At 35.5% G+C, this 23078-nt stretch overlaps 1 long non-coding RNA gene across 1 annotated transcript in view; it reads left to right on the forward strand.

The window, feature by feature from the left end:
* Positions 1–848: 848 nt before the first annotated feature.
* The window catches only part of LOC144366440 (uncharacterized), a 48352-nt gene continuing 26122 nt past the window's right edge, over positions 849–23078 (forward strand). Inside the window, exons 1-2 of the long non-coding RNA XR_013425533.1 lie at positions 849–995; positions 2243–2374. This is a non-coding gene — a long non-coding RNA (uncharacterized LOC144366440). The remainder of the gene's footprint in view (positions 996–2242; positions 2375–23078) is intronic.

Genomic DNA, 23078 nt, shown 5'->3' on the forward strand with positions numbered 1-23078 from the left:
TGTGGAAATGAAAGACAGAAAGAAAGATCTGAAAATAGAAAATGGATTACTAGAGACTGTGAAGGGATGGGAAGCATGACAAGGGCATAAAAATAAAAGCATTGAACCTACAGATGAATACAGGGATATGAAATATTTAAATATATTGATTTTGAATCTAAAAACAACGTATATCTCTTCAAATAGTCATAATGTAATTATTTTTTGCCAAAATGTTTAGTGTTCAGTATAGAGATCTTTCATATTTTTTATTACATTTCTAAATATTTTACGTTTTGATGTTAAGTTTTTTTTTCTTATTTCTGTTTTTGTTTGGTTTGGTTTTTGTGATGCTGGAATACTTTATGTTAAATGGATTCTGAAATTTTATTTTTCAAGTTATTGCTGCAAATATACAGAAATACATTTTTATATGAAACTTGTATCTTGAAAGCCTGCTAAAAATTAAAAATAAAAGAGTAAAATATATTTCAGTTTTTTTAAAAAAAAGTTTTAAGCATACCCTTGAGCTATGCACTCATATCTGTTGATGTGCAGCTTGCTTTCTCTGGTGGGATTGTCTGTAACAAGAGTTTCACCCAGTACCCTGGAGGCCAGTTGTCTTGTGATTGTCGCTTCTTGACTTCCTGCTCTATAGAGTCAACTGACTTTCTCATAATCATGTAAACAAATTCCCTGTAATTTCTCTGATAGATAAACTGATACAAAGAATGAGATAGATAAATTATTAAATGTAACTACATCTATGTGACTAGATCAATGTATTATTTTGAATACTTTTTTTGCCTTGACAATGTATTCCTAAGGGGTCTGGAAAATGCTTCTTCCTTTTTCTCCACCAGGTTTACAACTTATCTGTTCATGGAAAGCACTTTCTTCCTAACAATAAAAAGGCCCAGGCTTAATTTGTTGTAGCAGTCCAGTTAATGAAATCCTATCGGAGAAAATAAGCAAGAGAAGACATCCAAATAAAATAGACTAAAGAACAAACACAGGTACAACCTAACAGGCACAAATCCAAATTTTATTAGCTTAAATTTCCACCCTTAAGTGCAAGTTCTGGTCTTTGCTCATCACATCACTCTTCTTGGGCAGGTATGGGCAGTGGAAAATGAGGGCTTATCTTTTCCATGCAGTTTGAAGTATGCCATTAATACAAAGGAAGGATCTATGACTTGTGATACCTACATTCTATAAGATATAGAAAATGACTAGAATGACTAGAAATGATGAAATGACCCAAGAATAGTTTCTAAAAATGTCAAGATTATTCCAATGCCTCATCAATGGCAGCATACTAGGATGGGTATCTACTATTCCTTTGCCTAAAAAGTTTTCCAGTCTATTTCTAGCATGGGCTAAGGAGATAAAAAGAAAGTGTTTAAACCAAAAGAGTTACATATTTGTGGCTATAAAGTAATTTGGAGTTATTTTCGCTTTTTATTGGTTAATATTAACTATGGATAATATTATAATTAATTTTTGCATATTTTTTAAAAGTTTTTTTAAGATGTTGATGAACCTTTGTTTTATTCATTTATTTATATGCAGTGCTGAGAATCAAACCCAGTGCCTTACACATGCTAGGGAAGTGGTCTACCACTGAGCTACAAACCCAGCCCCATTTTTGCATAATTATGAATACATGAATTATGATTTGCCCCAATTCATTCCATAATATTTACCCTTACCCACCTCCTGCTTCCTCCCTTGTTCCCTTTTCTCTACTGATGATTCTGCTATTTACTTACATTTTATTTTAATTAGTGTCTATGGATATACTTGATCGTGAGATTCATTGTAATATTTACGTATGTGTACATAGGAAAGTTAGGTCAGATTCATTTCACTGTTTTCCCCTTTTCCCATCTCTCCTCTCTCACTGTCCATTCCTTCTACTCCTCTGATATTTATTTTATTTTATGAAATACCCCATCCCCATCTCTTCTCTTCCCTCCCTCTCCTCCTCCTCCTCCTCCTCCTCCTCCTCCTCCTCCTCCTCCTCCTCCTCCTCCTCCTCCTCCTCCTTCTTCTTCTTCTTCTTTTTCTTCTTCTTCTTCTTCTTCTCTCTCCTCCCCTCCCCTCCCCTCCCCTCTCCTCTTTTTATTGTAGACTAGCTTTATCATATCATAGAAAACATTTGACATAAAAAGGAATTTCTAATTATTACAATCCCTGTGCCAATTGGAGGCACTGCTGGCTTCCTAGTGTAAACAGTACTTTTAATCTTTTTTGGTCATAGATTACATCAGGGCCACGGCTACTCACCCCTAAGGGCCTGGTCACCAGGAATACCTGATGAGAAAATGGGAGTAATGTACTTGGATCCACAGTAGGCCTCCGTCATCATTCCTAAAACAGTGACCGGTTCCTGGTAAGCTTGAAGGTTTTTTTAAATTTTCTTCCCACTATCTGTACTATACCAAGTTTATACAAAGTTGCAAATTCAATTGGATTATAACATTTAAATGTAATGGACTGAAATTCTATTTTTGTTTACTATATTTATGTTTTAAATTATCTATTTAAAATCCTCTGATGTATAATTAACTGGCTAAATTTATATGCTCAAATTATAATATAAGTATTTATAGAATATTCTCTCTTGCATTCTTAATTTATTATATTAATCATGTCTGGAACACATTAAACAGTTTTCAGAGGGGAATGTTCTGAAAAATATGTGACAAATTGTCTAGGTAAGAATGCTGTTTGTGTAAGCAATCAAGAATAAAAAGTACTGAATCTTCACCTAGAAAAGTATTGTGCAATCTTCAACTTATGGGAGTCAGGATCATGTGTGTGGAGGAGCTAACAATGTCAACTTTAAGAGTATAATAAGGTACAATATAAGAACTATTAGATTATTAACAAGGTGGACTATAGGAGCCATTGCCAAGCTAAAGAACCAGAGTGTTCAGCCTAGAATAGGATGGCTTACTGATGCTCTCTAAATGATAAGTGGTCTCTGCAGAGGGTGGTAACCTGCTGTTTTCTGTCTTTTCTGAAGACAAGACAAAAGGAAATAGATTTTCCTTTTTGTTACTCAGTGACTTAGACTTAAAACTAATACAGCTCCCTTGGTAGTGAGTACTGTTAATCATTGAAATAATTCAGGCTATAGACTATTTTCTGCAATATTAAAAGTAAATGGCTTTGGTTTAAACTGGACAAAAAGTAATGAAATTTTATCTCTGATGGCTCTTATAAAGATTCGTTAATAAAAGGGGAAAAAAGCTTAAGAAATTTATATATATATATAAGATATATATATATATATATATCTTCAAAATAACTTTGGTAAATTGAACCTCAATAACAAGTAACTGAAAAGTATCTCAGGGTTCTCAGGGGATATTTTTTTTCAACCCATTTTAAAAATGAATGCAGCTGAAATTTATGAAGACATGATTTGCTACAGATACAGTTTTGGAAATCTCTAAAACACTATTCTAAGTTAAATGATATAATTATAAATATGTAAACAAATGTCACTTATTATGGAAAGCATCTATATTTCTATATACGTTTTAAAGGTATTTTTGCAATTTAAATTTGGGAGGTTGTTGCAACTAGAATAAATGCTGTTAAAAATCAAATAATTACAGGGTGTTTAAAATAAAACATGATTCTTGTCCTTAAGAATTCAACATTCAAGAGCAAATACTTAATGGCATCCTGATGTTTAATCAAAACAACAGAAACAAACAAACAAAAAACTAATTCGAAAAAGGAACTAGTAGTTGTAGGTATGTAGAAGATGTAGTTATTGACTAGTAGGGAAGATAATATTTGAGAAGGGTTTTAAAGAATGAAGAAGATTTTTTCAAATGAAGAAGAGTTGATGGGTTATGCAGAGCAAACCTCAAAGTCATGCAAGAGCAAGTGAGGATTGCATTGCAGAAACCAGGAAGAGCTTGGTGAGCCTGTAGGGTGAAGTGACCAAATGCAAGGGGCAGTGCGAACTAGATTGCCCAGATGTCACTTCAGGTGTTTGCACTTTAAACTGCCTTGAAAATTCATGTGGAAAATATGTCATTGACCTCGACCTCAGGCTTCTAACTTGGAAGGTGATTTTAATGCAGACTTTGTAAGGACCAGAGTGGAGAACCACAGCACAAGGCAATGAGAAATTCACTAAGGTGTCTTTATGTCCTGAGCAACCTAGGAAACCTGCATGGGATGTTTTTGTGAGAAAGTCCAGTTGCATCCATTCTTTTGCTCTGTAAATGGCTTTACAAAGTACTCAAGAACATAATGCCAACTGTTCTGCTAGATTAGCTAAGAAAACAGTCATCTACAAAAAATCTCCCAAGTGTACACTCATTGCACAGTGCATTGGAAAATGGCTAGATATATTTTCAGTCCCAAAGAAACAGAAGATGTTCTTGAGCAGATAAAGTGGAGTTGATTAATCTACATGCACAGCTGCCTTCCAGACTGACTGATGGGATGGAGCAGCCTGACATTCCAAACATGCACATTTCACAGCAAAAATGTGATTCTTACCAATACAAGGGATAGGGAGTTGGTGAGGAGGGCAGTGAGAGATGTTTATGATCCTGTTGTCACTGGTAAAAACCCCATGCCCAGAGCTAGTTCTGAGTGGCAAACCTTTTCAGAAAGAATACCTAAGTTATATGGCTTCCAGCTAGTTAAACATATTTGATTCCTTAATTTTCAAATAATATTTGTTTTAACTTTTAAAAAGTGGTGTAGAAAATTATTACGGATAATGTGAATGTCTTTATAGTGCATATGTGACAAAAGAAACTAAAGGCTACACATTTTAAGAGTTAATTCAACTTTATACATTTGGAAAACAATAACCTTTAGGATTGTAAATCACTAACCTGCACTATTTGAAGAAAAACATGTACAAATGAAAGACTAGAAATAGATAATTATAGGATAGGCTTGAAGAGAGAAATACCCAAGTATTTTATCACAGGAACCAGACCTAATTGATACAAATGATGTCATAAAAATAAAATACTTGTAAAACCTTAGTTGGAATTTTTAAAAATTAAAACTCTTATAAATCAGCAAATATAAGAGGAAACAGAAGCCAGTTTCTTTGTATTAACACCATAGGGAAATCACCTTGAGGGAACATTCTTGGATGTCTGGACTGAATTATAGTTGCAAAATTTCCAACTTTTCATTACAGTTTTTTTTTTTAATTCAAGAATTAGAAATTCCTAGCGTATCATGAATTTATACCTATATGAAAAGAAAATATACATTAAATATCTAATTCTAAATAGTGTAGTATAAACATTCTACAATTCTAATACTTATTTTGAGCAAAATATGGAAATAGAAAAATAGGGACATAAGTACCAAATGGGACAAAATATATAATTTTAAAAATAATGTTTTATATATACATTTTATATATTATTTTGGTTTTTGGTACATAATTTACATCATTCAAATGAAATATAAGAACAGACATACACTTACTTTCTCTCTCTCTCTCTCTCTCTCTCTCTCTCTCTCTCTCTCTCTCTCTCTCCCTCCCTCCCTCCCTCTCCCTCTCCCTCTCTCTCTCTTATTTTTGATTTATGTGGTACTAGGGATTAAACTCAAGACCACTCTACCACTGAGCCACATTCTCAGACCTGCTCTTTTTTTTCTTTTTCTTTTGATGCAGAATCTCAGTAAATTGCCCAGGCAGGCCTCAAAGTTGCAATTCTTATGCCTGGATCTCCCAAGTATTTTCACCTGGCTAACTCTTTTTGGCTTTCATACCATGGAATACTTACCTGTTATTCCAACCACAAAGTACAAAGCCTTCAGTTATACTTGAATTCAGTGATGGTGTTTGTTGTTGAACACTTTCTGAATAATTATATCAATTCATTGGCTTTCAGGATTATGTGTAAAACTGATTCAGATGACATACATATTCATTCATCAGAGAACAGTTTATTTTCAATAGCATTATGTTACATTAAATTTATCAGCTTTTGATGATTAGTCATTGTATGATAAACTACTTTTTATAAATACAAAAGGCTCTAAAATGCTAATGACTGCATTTGAGAAACACAGGGCACAGAAGAAAATGAAATTCACCCACTTGAATTTTCAAGATTATTTTTTATTTTTATCTTTGTGTTAGTGCCCCAATGATTTATATTTATTTCCAAAATATTTATATTACTGTATATAAACAGGTTGTGCCATTAGTAAATTCTATTAGTACATGGTAAAGACCAGAGTATATCTTCCCCTTTAAAATGTCTATAATATTAAAGAGAATATGTAATTGAAAAAACATACTGATTCTTAGAGTTATGGGGTGGGAGTAAGTTCCACATAGGTAAATAAACTTCTTAAAAACTATGTCTGGTAGCATTTAACCTAGCCCATTATCTAGTAAGTGTTTTTCCAAAGAATAATTAAGAAACAATTGGCTTGTAATTGCTAAATTTAGTAATCATGGATGTGGAATAGCAGAATCCCTTTGGCATTCAGGTCTATACAACCTGTTCATAGCAGGTTAAACATAGTTCAAAAGAACATTCTTTGAAAGAATTAAAATTATTCTGAACACAGATTCTAAGTTACTCAGATCTGCTGGTGCTCTTTTTCAATATGCATTTCTATGTCCATCACCTCCAACTGCAATCTACAGCCTAATATTTTTAGCAAATGCCAACATGATTCTTTTATTGAACAAGGTTTACTCTGTTAGTAACAAAAACAGTATCACTCCTATGATCAAGATACAATTTTAAGTGAAATCTTCAGTTTCAGAACTAACTCTGTAGTTCCCATTGTCTAAGACAAAAGACAAGTGAATGAACTTTGGATTCTTATTGTGTAAATGGTATATAAAGCAGAGCAAATCAAAATGGTACAGCTATACAGATTTGTAACTAAAGTTCCCAATGTAACATCCATGTACATGTTCTTGTGCAATTTCCATCTTGCCTGCCTCCACCCTGCTGAGGACCATCAACCTTCCAGGTAGAGGGGAGCAGCAGGCTCATCACAAGGCCACCACCTCAACACTGAGACTGGTGGAGAAAACCTGCTCTGAGTTACTTTTTGTACTTAAACTGCAGACAGCTTATTCATTTCATTACAATGGAAAGGTGTCTCAGGCAGACCTAGTTCTTTATGAACTGGATGAACTGTGATCTAAAAGTTTTCCCTTCATTTTCATCCCTAACTCAGCAGGTCTACAAAAATATGCTACACAAAACAAGCATTGTCAAGAACCAACATATCCCAAATAATTTTCATGAGAGATTATCAACTGGAAACCATGAATCTGACTCATATTTCTCCAAGCTAAGATAAATATTAAATACTTTAGGTAAATACTAAATAAATGATTTAGTATTGATGATGCCAGATTTATATAATTCACCTTTTATTGAGTGATAAACACCTGTAGCATATGTATGTCTTTAGTTCCCTCTGTGAAGATATTAGAGAGATATTTTTATATAGAATTACATTGTGTTAGAAGTCAGTTTCTCTGACATTTTGCACTTTGTAATTCTGTGTATCCTCTTTTTCTGATGATTTTCTGATTGGATAAATCACTTCCAATACCAGTACCTTTGATGAACACATCTTCATTACATCATTCCTCCCAGCTGGCCACTGTGGAAGCAACAAAAGTTTTTTTGTTGTTGTGGTTTTGTTTTATTCCCTGATTTTATTTGTGTGTGTGTGTGTGTGTGTGTGTGTGTGTGTGTGTGAAGATGTATATTTTAGGGAGTATAATTACAAGCATCTCACAAAAATAAATAGAGATGTCTGATATGAACATAGATACCTGTATGAGCTCTTCACCCACAGTCTGTTCCTTCTGGAAATTATAGAAAAGCAATAAAGAGTTCTCTCACACATCCTATTTTTAGTGCAATAAGGAGAGACATATGGGAAGCATATAGTAAAAACTAACAAATTGTGGAAATCAGTGAGATTTGGCAGAAACTGTACAAGAGAGACAGGAGAGAAGCCCAGTGGCAGTAGTTTTTTTGAAAGCACTAGATAAATATTTCCTAAAGGTAAGGAGCTCCTTCAGTAGTACACAAATTATATACTTTGAGTGCAGACTGGCAGAAACAGTGTTCTAGACAAGGTTTAGGAAGAAAGAAAAAAAAAATCAGTTACATATCAAAACCCTTACCAGGCCGAAAGAAAAAGAAAACATAAGCAAAGTCAACACATATAAGTATAAGTATGTTTGCAATGTATGTCTCATCTATATGTCTGACATATAGCTCAAGGTTTCAGATTACTGCCTTACATAATAAATATTTATTTTTTTTTTTTTTTAATTTTTTATTTTTTTATTGGTTGTTCACAACATTACAAAGCTCTTGACATATCATATTTCATACATTAGATTGAAGTGGGTTATGAACTCCCAATTTTACCCCAAATGCAGATTGCAGAATCACGTCGGTTACACATCCACAATTTTACATAATGCCCAATTAGTAATTGTTGTATTCTGCTACCTTTCCTATCCCCTACTATCCCCCCTCCCCTCCCCTCCCATCTTCTCTCTCTACCCCATCTACTGTAATTCATTTCTCTCTTTGTTTATTTTCCCATTCCCCTCACAACCTCTTATATGTAATTTTGTATAGCAATGAGGGTCTCCCTTCATTACCATGCAATTTCCCTTTACTCTTCCTTTCCCTCCCATCTCATGACTCTGTTTAATGTTAGTCTCTTCTTCCTGCTCTTCCTCCTTGCTCTGTTCATAGTTGCTCTCATTATATCAAAGAAGACATTTGGTATTTGTTTTTTAGGGATTGAATAGCTTCACTAAGCATAATCTGCTCTAGTGCCATCCATTTCCCTGCAAATTCTATGATTTTGTCATTTTTTATTGCTGCATAGTACTCCATTGTGTATAGATGCCACATTTTTTTTATCCATTCATCTATTGAAGGGCATCTGGGTTGGTTCCACAGTCTAGCTATTGTGAATTGTGCTGCTATGAACATCGATGTGGCAGCATCCCTGTAGCATGCTCTTTTAAGGTCTTCAGGGAATAGCCCGAGAAGGGCAATAGCAGGGTCAAATGGTGGTTCCATTCCCAGCTTTCCCAGGAATCTCCAAACTGCTTTCCAAATTGGCTGCACCAATTTGCAGTCCCACCAGCAATGTACAAGAGTACCCTTTTCTCCACATCCTCGCCAGCACTTGTTGTTGTTTGACTTCATAGTGGCTGCCAATCTTACTGGAGTGAGATGGTATCTTAGGGTGGTTTTGATTTGCATTTCTCTGACTGCTAGAGATGGTGAGCATTTTTTCATGTACTTGTTGATTGATTGTATGGCCTCCTCTGAGAAGTGTCTGTTCAGATCCTTGGCCCACTTGTTGATTGGGTTATTTGTTATCTTATTGTCTAATTTTTTGAGTTCTTTGTATACTCTGGATATTAGGGCTCTATCTGAAGTGTGAGGAGTAAAAATTTGTTCCCAGGATGTAGGCTCCCTATTTACCTCTCTTATTGTTTCTCTTGCTGAGAAAAAACTTTTTAGTTTAAGTAAGTCCCATTTGTTGATTCTTGTTATTAACTCTTGTGCTATGGGTGTCCTATTAAGGAATTTGGAGCCCGATCCCACAATATGTAGATCGGAGCCAACTTTTTCTTCTATCAGACGCAGAGTCTCTGATTTGATATCAAGCTCCTTGATCCATTTAGAGTTAACTTTTGTGCATGGCGAGAGGAAGGGATTCAGTTTCATTTTTTTGCATATGGATTTCCAGTTTTCCCAACACCATTTGTTGAAGATGCTATCCTTCCTCCATTGCATGCTTTTAGCCCCTTTATCAAATATAAGATAGTTGTAACTTTGTGGATTAGTCTCTGTGTCCTCTATTCTATACCATTTGTCCACTCGCCTGTTTTGGTACCAGTACCATGCTGTTTTTGTCACTATTGCTCTGTAATATAGTTTGAAATCTGGTATCGCTATACCGCCTGATTCACACTTCCTGCTTAAAATTGCTTTTGCTATTCTGGGTCTTTTATTTTTCCATATGAATTTCATGATTGCTTTATCTATTTCTACAAGAAATGCCATTGGGATTTTGATTGGCATTGCATTAAACCTATAGAGAACTTTTGGTAATATCGCCATTTTGATAATGTTAGTTCTGCCTATCCATGAACAGGGTATATTTTTCCATCTTCTAAGATCTTCTTCTACTTCTCTTTTTAGGGTTCTGTAGTTTTCATTGTATAAATCTTTCACCTCTTTTGTTAGGTTGATTCCCAAGTATTTTATTTTTTTGGAGGATATTGTGAATGGAGTGTTTTTCCTCATTTCCGTTTCAGAAGTTTTGTCGCTGATATACAGAAATGCCTTTGATTTATGCGTGTTGATTTTATATCCTGCCACTTTGCTGAATTCATTTATTAGTTCTAGTAGTTTCTTTGTAGACCCTTTTGGGTCTTCTAAGTATAGAATCATGTCATCTGCAAATAGTGATAATTTAAGTTCTTCTTTTCCTATTTTTATGCCTTTAATTTCTTTCGTCTGTCTAATTGCTCTGGCCAGTGTTTCGAGAACTATATTGAAAAGAAGTGGTGATAGAGGGCATCCCTGTCTTGTTCCAGATTTTAGAGGGAATGCCTTCAACTTTTGTCCATTCAGAATGATGCTAGCCTGGGGCTTAGCATAGATAGCTTTTACAATGTCAAGGTACGTTCCTGTTATCCCTAGTTTTTCAAGTGTTTTGAACATAAAGGGATGCTGTACTTTGTCGAATGCTTTCTCTGCGTCTATTGAGATGATCATATGGTTCTTATCTTTAAGTCTATTGATGTGGTGAATAACATTTATTGATTTCCGTATATTGAACCAGCCTTGCATACCAGGGATGAATCCTACTTGATCATGGTGCACAATTTTTTTGATGTGTTTTTGTATTCGATTCGCCAGAATTTTATTGAGGATTTTTGCATCCAGGTTCATTAGAGATATTGGTCTGTAGTTTTCTTTCTTTGAGGTGTCTTTGTCTGGTTTCGGAATCAGGGTGATGTTGGCCTCATAGAATGAATTTGGAAGAGCTCCCTCTTTTTCTATTTCCTGAAATAACTTGAAAAGTATTGGTATTAATTCTTCTTTAAAGGTTTTGTAAAACTCCGCTGTATACCCATCCGGTCCTGGGCTTTTCTTGGTTGGTAGTCTTTTGATGGCTTCTTCAATTTCATCCATTGATATTGGTCTGTTCAAATTGTGTGTATCCTCCTGACTCAGTCTGGGCAAATCATATGACTTAAGAAATTTATCGATGTCTTCACTATCTTCTATTTTATTGGAATATAGGTTTTCAAAATAATTTCTAATTGTCTTCTGTATTTCTGTAGCATCTGTTGTGATGTTGCCTTTTTCATCCCGTATGTTAGTAATTTGAGTTCTCTCTCTTCTTCTCTTTGTTAGCATGGCTAAAGGTCTGTCGATCTTATTTATTTTTTCAAAGAACCAACTTTTAGTTTTGTTAATTTTTTCAATAGTTTCTTTTGTTTCAATTTCATTAATTTCCGCTCTGATTTTAATTATTTCTTGCCTTCTGCTACATTTGCTGTTGTTTTGCTCTTCCTTTTCTAGGGCTTTGAGATGAAGTGTGAGCTCATTTATTTGTTGGTTTTTTCTTTTTTTGAGGAATGACCACCAGGCGATGAATTTTCCTCTTAAAACTGCTTTCATTGTGTCCCATAGATTCCGATATGTTGTGTCTGTATTCTCATTTATCTCTAAGAATTTTTTGATTTCCTCCTTTATGTCTTCTGTAACCCATTGATCATTCAGTAACATATTGTTCATTTTCCATGTGATGTAGGATTTTTCCTTCCTTCTTTTATCATTGATTTCCAGTTTCATTCCATTATGATCAGATAAAATGCATGGTATTATCTCCACCCCTTTATATTTACTGAGGGTTGCCCTGTGGCATAATATATGGTCTATTTTTGAGAAGGATCCATGTGCTGCTGAGAAAAAAGTATATCCATTTGATGATGGTTGATATATTCTATATATGTCAGTTAAGTCTAGGTTATTGATTGTGGTATTGAGTTCTATAGTTTCCTTATTCAACTTTTGTTTGGAGGATCTGTCCAATGGTGAGAGAGGTGTGTTGAAGTCACCCATAATTATTGTGTTGTGGTCTATTTGATTCTTGAACTTGAGGAGAATTTGTTTTATGAATGTCGCAGCGCCATTATTTGGTGCATAAATATTGATAATTGTTATGTCTTGTTGGTGAATGGTTCCTTTCAACAGTATATAATGTCCTTCTTTATCCCTTTTGATTAACTTAGTCTTGAAGTCGATTTTATTCGATATGAGGATGGCCACCCCTGCTTGCTTACGAGGACCGTGTGCGTGGTATATTTTTTCCCATCCTTTCACCTTCAGCCTGTGTATGTCTTTTCCAATCAGATGTGTCTCCTGGATGCAGCATATTGTTGGATTTGTTTTTTTAATCCATGATATCAGCCTATGTCGCTTTATTGGAGAGTTTAAGCCATTAACATTCAGAGTTACTATTGATATATGGTTTGTACTTCCATCCATGTTTGATTAATTATCCTCTTTTTTTAAAAAAAATTTAGTTTGTTTCTCCATGATTATTTTTCCCCTCGCCCTCTGTCTTTACCGAGGCACTTCCCTCTGATGGTTTTGGTTATTGTTTTTCATTTCTTCCTCGTGTAGTGTTTTGCTCAAAATGCTTTGCAATGCTGGTTTTCTGGCTGCAAATTCTTTTAACTTTTGTTTATCATGAAAGATTTTTATTTCGTTGTCATACCTGAAGCTTAATTTTGCTGGATACAGAATTCTTGGTTGGCATCCATTGTCTTTCAGTGTTTGAAATACATTGTTCCATGACCTTCTTGCTTTCAGTGTCTGTGATGAAAAATCCGTTGTTAACCTTATTGGTTTACCCCTGAATGTAATCTGTCTCCTTTCTCTTGTAGCTTTTAATATTTTCTCTTTGTTCTGTATATTGGATATCTTCATAACAATGTGTCTTGGCGTTGGTCTACTGTGATTTTGTGTGCTCGGTGTCCTGTATGCATCTTCAATTTGTATATCTGTTTCCTCTTTTATTTCTGGAAAGTTTTCTGTAATTATTTCATTCAGCAGGTTACTCATTCCCTTGGTTTGAATCTCTGTACCTTCTTCTATCCCAATGACTCGTAAGTTTGGTTTTTTTATGTTATCCCATAACTCTTGGATGTTTTTCTCATGATTTTTTACCAGCCTTTCTGAGTTGGCTAGACTCTTTTCAAGATGAAATATTTTGTCTTCATTATCTGACGTTCTGGCTTCTACTTGCTCCACTCTGTTAGTGATACTCTCAAGTGAGTTTTTAATTTGGTTTATGGTTTCCTTCATTTCTAAGATTATGGTTTGATTCTTTTTTATAATCTCTATCTCCTGATAAAGGTGCTTAACTTCTTCTTTTATCTGTTTGTGTAATACATTCTCAATGTGTTCTTTCGCTGCTTGAATTTGCTGTCTCGTATCCTCTTTAAGGTTCCATTCCATCTGTCTAAGGTGTTCCTTGAGTTCTTTATATGACCATTTTTCTGATGACTCTAGGTCCTCCTGAATATTTAGGCTGTCCTGCATTGTTTGTACTCCTTTTCTTCCTTGCTTTTTGAAGCTGCTCATGTTACTTCTTCTTCTGTTTGACTGCTGAGTTACTGTTTACTCCTATAAATTTATTTGATGCTTGGGAGGAAAGGTATTAGAAGGGAAGGGAAAAAGTCACTAAATAGAATGAGAGTAAGCAGGTAGAATTCAAGGAAGGGGGGGTAAGATAATTGAAAAGAAATGAAAAGACAAAAGAAGAAAAAAATAGGAAATAAAAAAAAATTTTAAATAATAAGAAAAAAATTAAAATTAAAATTGGAAGAAAAAAAATGTAAAAAAAATTTAATAAAACAAGAAAGAAAAATGAAAATGAAAAAAAAACCGAAATCAAAATTAAAAAAAAAAAAGAAAAGAAAAAAAGAAAAAAAAACAAAAAACTAATAAATGCAGTCTTAGAGTTTGATTAACTTCTCTTCCAGTAGGTGGCGCTGTGACCACCAGGCCAAGTTTCTCCTATCAATACGCGGAAACCAATCACTGTGCAGCAGCTCTCCTCCCAGACTGGGCGAGTCTCCAATCCTGGGTGCCTAGGGCGTCCTCTTGTGTCTAGTCACTTCCCCACTTTTCCTCTAGCCAGGCCCCTCTCACGGGTGCCGCTCACCACAATACTGGGTACACGCCAGGTCTGCTGCTCCCGGGAGCCCTGTTGTCATGAATGACTGGGCACACTCTTCCAGTTTGCCAATCCCTCAGACCCTAAGTTTGTAGAGCTTGGGGCTGAGAATCCTCAGCGAATTTTACTGCCCCTCCGGTAGCCACACCCCGGGTAGCTGGTGCAAGAGACCTCAGCTGTCAGCACTGGTTGGAGCGGTAGTCCCGCGCCGTGGGTCCCGCGCCACCTCTAATTCCCTCGGTCTGGCTACCGAGCTCACGGGAGAGCTAGGAGGGGCCCTTACAGGAGAGCTGAGATTGGCCCTTAAGGTTTCCCCGATGTGTGGAGGGAGAAGGCTAGGGAATTACACACCTGTAGCCGCAGGTTTCAATGAAGTAATCTCCTCCGCCGCAGTCTGATGACGTCAGTTGTCTGCCATGGTGGTATCTCTTGCAAATGGCGACAGTTCGTTTCCCTTTGCCGGGTGACCAATGCAACGGGTGGGTCCTTACTGTCTCTCCCAAGCCCCGTTTCAAACCTGTGGCCACTACCTATGAAGGCTCGGTTGGCATTTACCTCCGTAGGATCAGAAGGGCTGACCAGTTGTTTCAGCCGGATGGATTAGTGCTGAGTCACAGCTGTTTGTCTGCGGGAAGCAGGCGAACGGGAGCTTGAATTCAGCCGATCCGGGTTCAGTGTGTGTTCTGAGAGGCCCAGACTGCTCGTCCCAGATCCATGTCAGCTCAGCATTGCCTAGTGATCCTTTCACAGGGATGGCCGTCTTCTTTCTCCTACTCAAAACCAAATGGTTAAATATGCCCAAATGCACATTCAGGGGTCGCTCATGCTGCCTTCTTCGCCTTGCAACGGAGTCACTGCAGCCGCCCGGAATTCCGCTCGCCGATCCCCCAGCCGCGGAACGAAATCCGGGGCAAGGCAGCGTCCGGGCTCTGCACGGGATCGCGCTCTTGGGTCGGCCTGCCAAGAGCAAGGGACTAGCAACCTGACCGGACCGGCCCTTCCCACTCGCGTCCTGACCGCCGCCGCTGCCCCGGCCGCTGCCTCGCTGGTGCGAACGCTTCCAATAAATATTTATTGAATGAATACATGAGTCAAAGTGAAATTTTTGGTAAAGCACACACTCTGTAGAAATTAGAAATAGCTGTTACACATATTTAGAGATGCTCAACCACCAGTCATAATAAGATAAATTATTCTATTTTTCATCTATTAGATTGGCAAAATCCCAAATACTTGATAAAACTTCCTGTCGGCAAACCTATGAGGAAACAGTTATCATACAGAGCTGATGGGCATGTAATTTGTATAAGATTTATGGAGAGCAAGCTGGCAATAGTTTTCATAAGTACAAAGGCATATAACTTTTGACACAGCCATTTGAATTTGAGTAGTATCCAAGGGACTTGCTCATGTGCATAACGAAGTACATACAAGGTTATTCAATGTAGCATTAATACTAGAAGTAAATTAATGGAAAAGTTAAATTCCCATTGATAGGAAACTAGGATTGGTCTTGTTAATTATAATTTATCTATTGAATAAGAATATGATATAGCTGTACAAAGAATGAGAAAAATTTCCTAAGATTGCCAGAATACATAGTTAATGAATAAAGGGGATAAGTCAATATAGCTTTCATATTATGCTAACCTTTGTGTTTTAAAAAAGGTAATGAAATCAAACAAATTATATTGTTATATTGGGTCCATGTGCAAATATGCAACTATGAATTCCATCCACTATGATGCACCAATAAAAATAAAAAATAAATGGAAGAATATAAAAACACTTATTTTAGCTATTCGTCTATACTTATATTTTTATAAACATAAAGAATTGGAAGAAATCACAAAAATATAACAACAGTTGTTTTTGTTTGAAGGATGAAGGTAAGAATTAAAGAGATGAGAAAGAGGCATAGGAAAAAGATATGAACACACAGCTTTTACTAGCTTGAAATTTTTAATTCTTTTTCAGAAAAAGAATTTCCTATTAAAAAGTTTAAATTTAAATTATGAAAGAGATGATGAAAGAAAAAACTAGCAAGTAAAACAATACTGAAGCCCAGATTTATCACAAAATGATACTCTGATTTATAGCTATAAAACCTATCCTGTTAATTTATTAATCAACAAATGATTATTGAATTACTTCCATTATTCAAGATTCTGAAGATGCAAGTTGCTGATTCTTCTGGAGGTTCCATTTCAATGAGAAAGGAAAATGATGGATGAGTTAAAAGAAAAAAAAGAATGTCAGATGATACTATTATTAATAATATATCATCTAAACAGTGATTTGGGAGCTGGTTTTGTAGAGTGGTCTAGAAAAGTCTCTGAAGATTGACATCAAAGGAAGTGACATTTGGACTATGATTTGAATGGCAAAAAGGAAGCAGGCATGCACGTATTAAAAGAATAGACATACCATGCAGATACTAGCAGATGCAAAGGCTTAAATTGGGAATAAAATGCAGTTTAAAGGACAGAAGAACATGCCACATTAATATAGGAAAATGAAAAAGAACTAGGGTAACAGGAACTATGAGATAGGTATGAATCTGTCAGGTAAAGCCATCTAGAACCTTGACTGTCAGGGCAAGATAATGCGATAGTTTTCTATGTGGGATTAGAACCCACTGGGATATTTTATGCAGATGAAATGTGATCTGACTTGTATAAATAAAACGTTTGACTCTCCTATTTGGCTGTACATTTTAGGAGGTGAGAGTTGAAGCAAAGTTTCTAGTTTGTCATTTTTGTGGTCTTCTATGTAGATAATGGTGACATTTCAGCTAATTTGAAGCTGGAAAAGAAAGGAGGTGCTATGAGCAGGATATACTGATGATTGGAAGTGGGGTGAAAGGAAAAAAAGAATCTAATGAGTCTAATGAACTGAGGATTGTGGCATAGAAACGTATGTACAGAATAGCTCTATTTTGAGAGGAAACAGATTTGAGGAATGAAACAAAATTACTCTTTTAGGCACCTGTGTCCAAGATGCTCAACCAAGTAATTGAAGAGTAGGAAGTTGGAGGCATTTGTGAAACTCAGGGAGAAGTAGGGTGAAGGCAAATGATTTAGTAATTATTTGCTTATTGTTGTATTTAAGTGGGTGAGGGACAAATTAAATTGTCAATGAGTGAGAATAGATATAAAAGAGATGATGAATAAAGAACCTTATCCTATGGGTATGGCAACTTCTAGAAGCAAATATTAAGAAAACAGGAAATGTGCATTCTTGTCAATTATTTTAAAAAAAGGAAATAACCATTTCTTAGGATACCATTATATTCTTCATTAGTGGGTAAAATAATTTTGCTTAAATAAAAACATTCAAAGCTTTTAAGATTGTGGTAAAGCTAAAATAACAGAGTTATTTGCTTTGAAATAACATGTAGTGAAAGACAACACTTTAGTAGAATTTGACTCAGTAGTTCTTTTAGAAATTGAAGAAAATCAATACAGCTCCGTATGTAAAAGTGTTCAGATCAACTGTAGTGCATGTATACTGGATGGATATTTTAAAACCACTAAGAATTATCATCAAAATTATCATAAAACCCATGGAGATGTGCAATAGAATATTTTTAAAGAAAATTAAATTAATGACATTTGTATAGTTTCAGTTATGTCCCCTTCTCATTACCAGTTGATGAATTTTTATTTACTATCTACCTTTCCAGTTTTAAAATATAAAACCCTAGCATATTTATATTGTTCCCAATATGCACCTCTGCCATTTTATCCAACTACCTGTTTTGTTGGCATGAAGTTTAGGGAGGTGACTATGAGCTAGGGAATGACATCACTATTGATGGATATTTATGTTGGGATAAGACTGATTCAGAAATGATGAATCTAATAAATATTCAGCAAATTAGAGATAGAGGGATAGTCAGAGATAAGCAGTAGAGTGGGGCTGGAATTGACAAAAGAGAAACAATCATAAGAGAGGTAGATACGTATGAAAAGTAGATACATTTGGGTTTGATTCCAAGGACCATGAAATTTGAAATATGCTTAAAATGGAAGAAAAAAGATATTTTAATGCATGTCCCAAAACACCATAATGACCTAGATATAGATACCTTAGAGAAGATGAAGCCAGACTTAAAGATAGGCAGTTAGTGTGACTAGGTAAATCATTCGGGTCTGATGGAGAAAATGGAGTTGGATTTAAGTCCAAGAAACAGCCCCCTGGGAGAATGGAATATTCATGTCTCCAAGGTCCTTTGGTACCCCCCCCCCAAAAAAAGGCTGTTAATTAATCACCTCCTGAGCAGTCAAGGAGCTGCTAATCAATGATCCCTGGGCTGCCTTTCCCTTCCTGCCTAGCAGTCCACCTGGTCATCCCCTGGCCATTACACCAACATCCTCCAGTCACTATGCAGCAGTGGGAAAATAAATTAATAAGGGAGAAGAATTCAGGAAAACAAACGAAACTTTGGACTTATAAAAGGGACAGGACTTCCTCATCCCCCGGATTCTGCCTTGAGGTCCTCTTCCACCCAGGAGAAGTCTGCTTTACTATCCTTTAATAAAGCTTCTTATTTCTACTCTATGCTTGCCCTGAAATGCTTCTCTGGTGTTATACTTCAACATTGGAGGAAGCAGGACTCCTCGCGCTAACCAGCGGTATCAAAGATATATTAAGCTGATGTTTTTTTGAGGTTGGTTTTAATAGACAAAACTAAGAAAATATTTTTTTTCCATGCAAAGTCCTTTTGATTATTTCAAGAAATTTTAAGACTTTTTTTTCCTTTTCTTCCTTTTTCTTCCCATTTCTCTGACTTAACCTATGACTTCAGGTTATTTATATTTATAAATATCTAAGCAAATTTATATATATATAACATTAATGGTTGTGAAATGAGAATTTTATACTAATTTCCTAGAAACCAACACTTAGAAAACAATCCGTATTCTGAAAAAAATTGGTCCTTAATGGAAAAATCTAAGATACCATAGTGAGCAAGCTGAAGGAAATATTTCACTTCAAGGGCTTTTTCAAAACATTTCTCAAAACAGCACAAAAAAATGGCCTGGGCTCAGAAGTCATTTTCTCCAGGACTAGAGACAGTTCTGTACAGTAATTTAGGCACCCAAGGAAGCACAATGACATTATCTAAACAACAGAGGAAGGACTAAGCATTCCTGTCCCCCAGGTAGATCCTGAAAAGCATTAGCATGAGCATTGAGTATCTGTTGTAATTGCCTAACAAATAAGGAACGGAATGCATATATTCAATATCTTAGCTTATTATTAGGTGTTTTTATCACTTAATATGTTAAATGTAATAAAATGTTATTACACTACTTTTTAAAAACATGAATTATGAATTTTCACTGTATTTTCTATGAAGAAAGGGCATGTCAGGGCTGCAGCCATGATGTTGCAATGGCTTTTTTGTCGTATCCAAGTTTCTCCAGAAATTAAAGCTTGAGGAAAATGTTTATGTGCTACTACTATTTTAGGAAATGCAATCACAAAGAACTGACCTGAGGAAAAGGCAGAGTACAAAAAGAGTAAACCAAGAATGCACTGTTGAATTGGTGGCTGCTGATTGCTTGATCTTACAGAACTCTAAGAAACAATGTAGAATGCATATCAAAACTGTGTACATCCTCTAGTTCCTATCTCTGTACCTGTCAAATATTATTAGTCTTTCAGGAAGTTTGGAATTACCTATACTTCCAGATTGCATTGAATATCATTGTATTTTGTATCTTTGGCATCCAAAGAGTAATCCTATGGTGGAGGCAAAAATTACAGGGCACAGACACAGGACAGGGCACTGTCAGCTTGTACCTACTGCAATCCACGCAGAGGAGGTAGCTACAGAAGTGCCTGGAGCAAGGAATAGTAAGGCCAAAAGCATGAGAGAACCCCTGAGAGAAGGGGTTCCCAAATTGTTGCAGGCATCAGAAGTAACTGAAGGGCTTGTTATAGCACCTACAGCTGGTTGCCATCTTCAGAGTTTCTGATTCAGTAGGTCTGGAGTGGAAGCAATACCATGCATTTCTAACAAGGTGCTATGATGCTATAGGCCCCAGGCCACCCTTTGAGAAAAACTGCATGAGTCTGCAGTCCATTGTGTCCTTTCTAGATCAGCTGGTGCCTACTTGTCAATATCTTGCACTTTCTTCTATGTGTGATCTATTTTCTCCAGGCCACAGACTACACTCTTCTTTAGTGGACTATGCTGAAAGTAGATCTAATTACCCCCACAGAGGCACAGAAGATCAAGGTGGAGAATAAATGCCATCTTCTAACTATGTGCATCAGGTGGGGACTTTGTGCAGATACAGACCACAGGACAGTAAGATGTTCATTTCCAGAAACGGGACAGAGCTGCTTCTGCCAGCCCAGATAGTCCCATGAGATCTAGAGGACCACTCTTCTCTCTTGACTCTTGGACCAAAACCTTCTTTTCTATGCTTTTCTAGTTTTCCCATTCCACTCTGCAGGGGAATATGTTTTATGAGAAAATGGGAAGAAAAAGGTAAATCTAAAATGAAATCATTTTTAAAGTTTACTTTTAGTTTACTAAATTCCATGAAAATTGTTTAGTATCCATAATTTAGACATTAAAAACAGTAGGGAAATATTTTATGAATGTCTTGATTGAGCAACAAATATATCAAGAATCAAGATAACTTGGTATAAAACATGGGAACTCACAATATAAATAAAGGGTAAAAGACAATGGATAGAAACATAGTTCTTTGCATCTTATAAAGATTGTGATAATTTTTTAAATTTACATCAAAACAATTCAGATAAGTATCTCCAAAATAATAAAATTTCATTCATTTTGTAACATGCCTATTGAATAAAAAATGAGGCTCATAGTTAGCAAGAAATATCAAGAGGCATATCCTATTACAGCTGTTTTACAAATAATCGCTCTTCCTGACCTTGTAGCTATAGAGAAGCCCTTCCTTGTGGCTCACAAGGGTGCTTCTGTTTAATTGAATTAATAATTTAATAATAGAAACTATTAGAGGATTTGTGAAGTCAAAAGTAAGGGATGAAAAGATTCTACAGAAAGGAGAACATTTGGACAATTTCCATTCTGTCGTTCAATATTTATTGAACACCTGTCTTACACTAAAATGGCTGCTAAGTACAGCAAAGTGCAAAGATGATAAAAAATACTTTTGCCCTCTAAAAGTTCATGGTCTACTATGTAAAATGATGGATAAGCAAATCATCACAAGAATTTGCGACAAGGCGATTTTTTTTAAAATTTAGGATAAGTTTGATAGAATTCTTTTAAGAAATGTATTTTCTAAACTATGTAAGCCAGAATGTTTGTTTCTAGAGTAAGTACACCCTAAATATATAATAAATTTAATGTTCGAAGAAAATTTAAAAATGTACTTAGTTTAATGCATTACACAAAACACCTACTTATATAACTTCAAACGCTTTATTTTAACATTTTTCTCACGATTAACCCTGAACTTATAATAGTAAGGATATCTCTTTCTCCTTTTTTATGCTTGACTAGATGTCTTTCCTTACCTCATCCCTAATGCCAATTTAAGACTCAGTAATGACATCATCTCAATTAATATTCTCCTTGTTAAATACATACTAATATTACTTTGATAGGTATGCCAGCGTTTCTATTTAATTCACAATATGTTTTTCCTCTAGGAAAGATGCACTTTTTTGTGTTCAAAAAGCAACTTAGAAATAGTTTGGGTTAGGAAAAAAACATTGATATGTAGACACTTACTTGAGTAGTCAGCTAAAGGGCATGGAATCCAACCATCTTAGTGCCAGCACGCCCAAGTCTGGTTTGCGTATCCTTTAAGACTGAGTGAGGACAGGGGGGAGGCAATCACTGGCTTTATTCCTTGGAATGCCTTGGTAGGTAATGCCAAAATGTCAGCTTTACCTTTTGTTGATTAGTTCACAGCATAATCTTTTTTATAAAGGTCTACCTAAAGTAATGAAATGATATTTGATTTTATACTGTGAGCACACCACTGTGTAAATAATTAGGAAAGAACGTGAAAATGTTTAGAGCAATGTAAGGGTCATGAGAAACATAAAGCTACCAAAAGAAAATGTGGATGCATTACATTTACTATTTTCAAATTAGAATTATCAAGTATTGTAAGTCCTGAGTAATTGGGACTGTAACCTTTTTGCTATTAAAAACATTTTTAGATTTCCACCAAGACTCATCCATTTTTCCTCTCAGCATTTTAGAAATCAAATCTAACTTCTCAGCCGGCTGCCTCCACCTTTTTCTATTTTCATTTTACTTTCAGTCTCCTCACAGTCATCCTGAGACATCTTTTACTGATGTCACATCTTCCATTCCTTGCTTAGGCATGTGTTTCTATACCTTCTTTGGCTTAATATTATATTCTATTACTCTTTCTAAATGACCTTTTGCTTTTCTAAACATATGAAAATAAATAAAACACTAATTTTAAAAAGTAGTTTTCTGGAAATTCCATTACTTTTTCTTGCTTTCATCAATTACTCACCTTTTATCCAGAGCTGGAAAGTACTTCTGTATCCAGAAGATATTTTAATTTCAGAGGAAATAAATGCTTCCATTTCTTCACCTTGAATTTGTGTTTGAAGATAAGTGAAGTGAAAATAAAAGAACTAAAAAATTTTAAATCTTTACTCTGATTATTTCAAATTGTGTTGACATTGAGTTTTTGACGATCAGGATAATATTGATTTGGGTTTGTTGGAACTTTGAGAAAGCAAGCTCTGAATGAAGTCACTCCAGCCCTTGGAAAGCTATTCAGAAGCACAGAAAATCTGTCAACACAGTAAGA

The sequence above is a fragment of the Ictidomys tridecemlineatus genome, chromosome 1, assembly GCF_052094955.1.
Source record: "Ictidomys tridecemlineatus isolate mIctTri1 chromosome 1, mIctTri1.hap1, whole genome shotgun sequence".
Lineage (NCBI taxonomy): Eukaryota > Metazoa > Chordata > Mammalia > Rodentia > Sciuridae > Ictidomys > Ictidomys tridecemlineatus.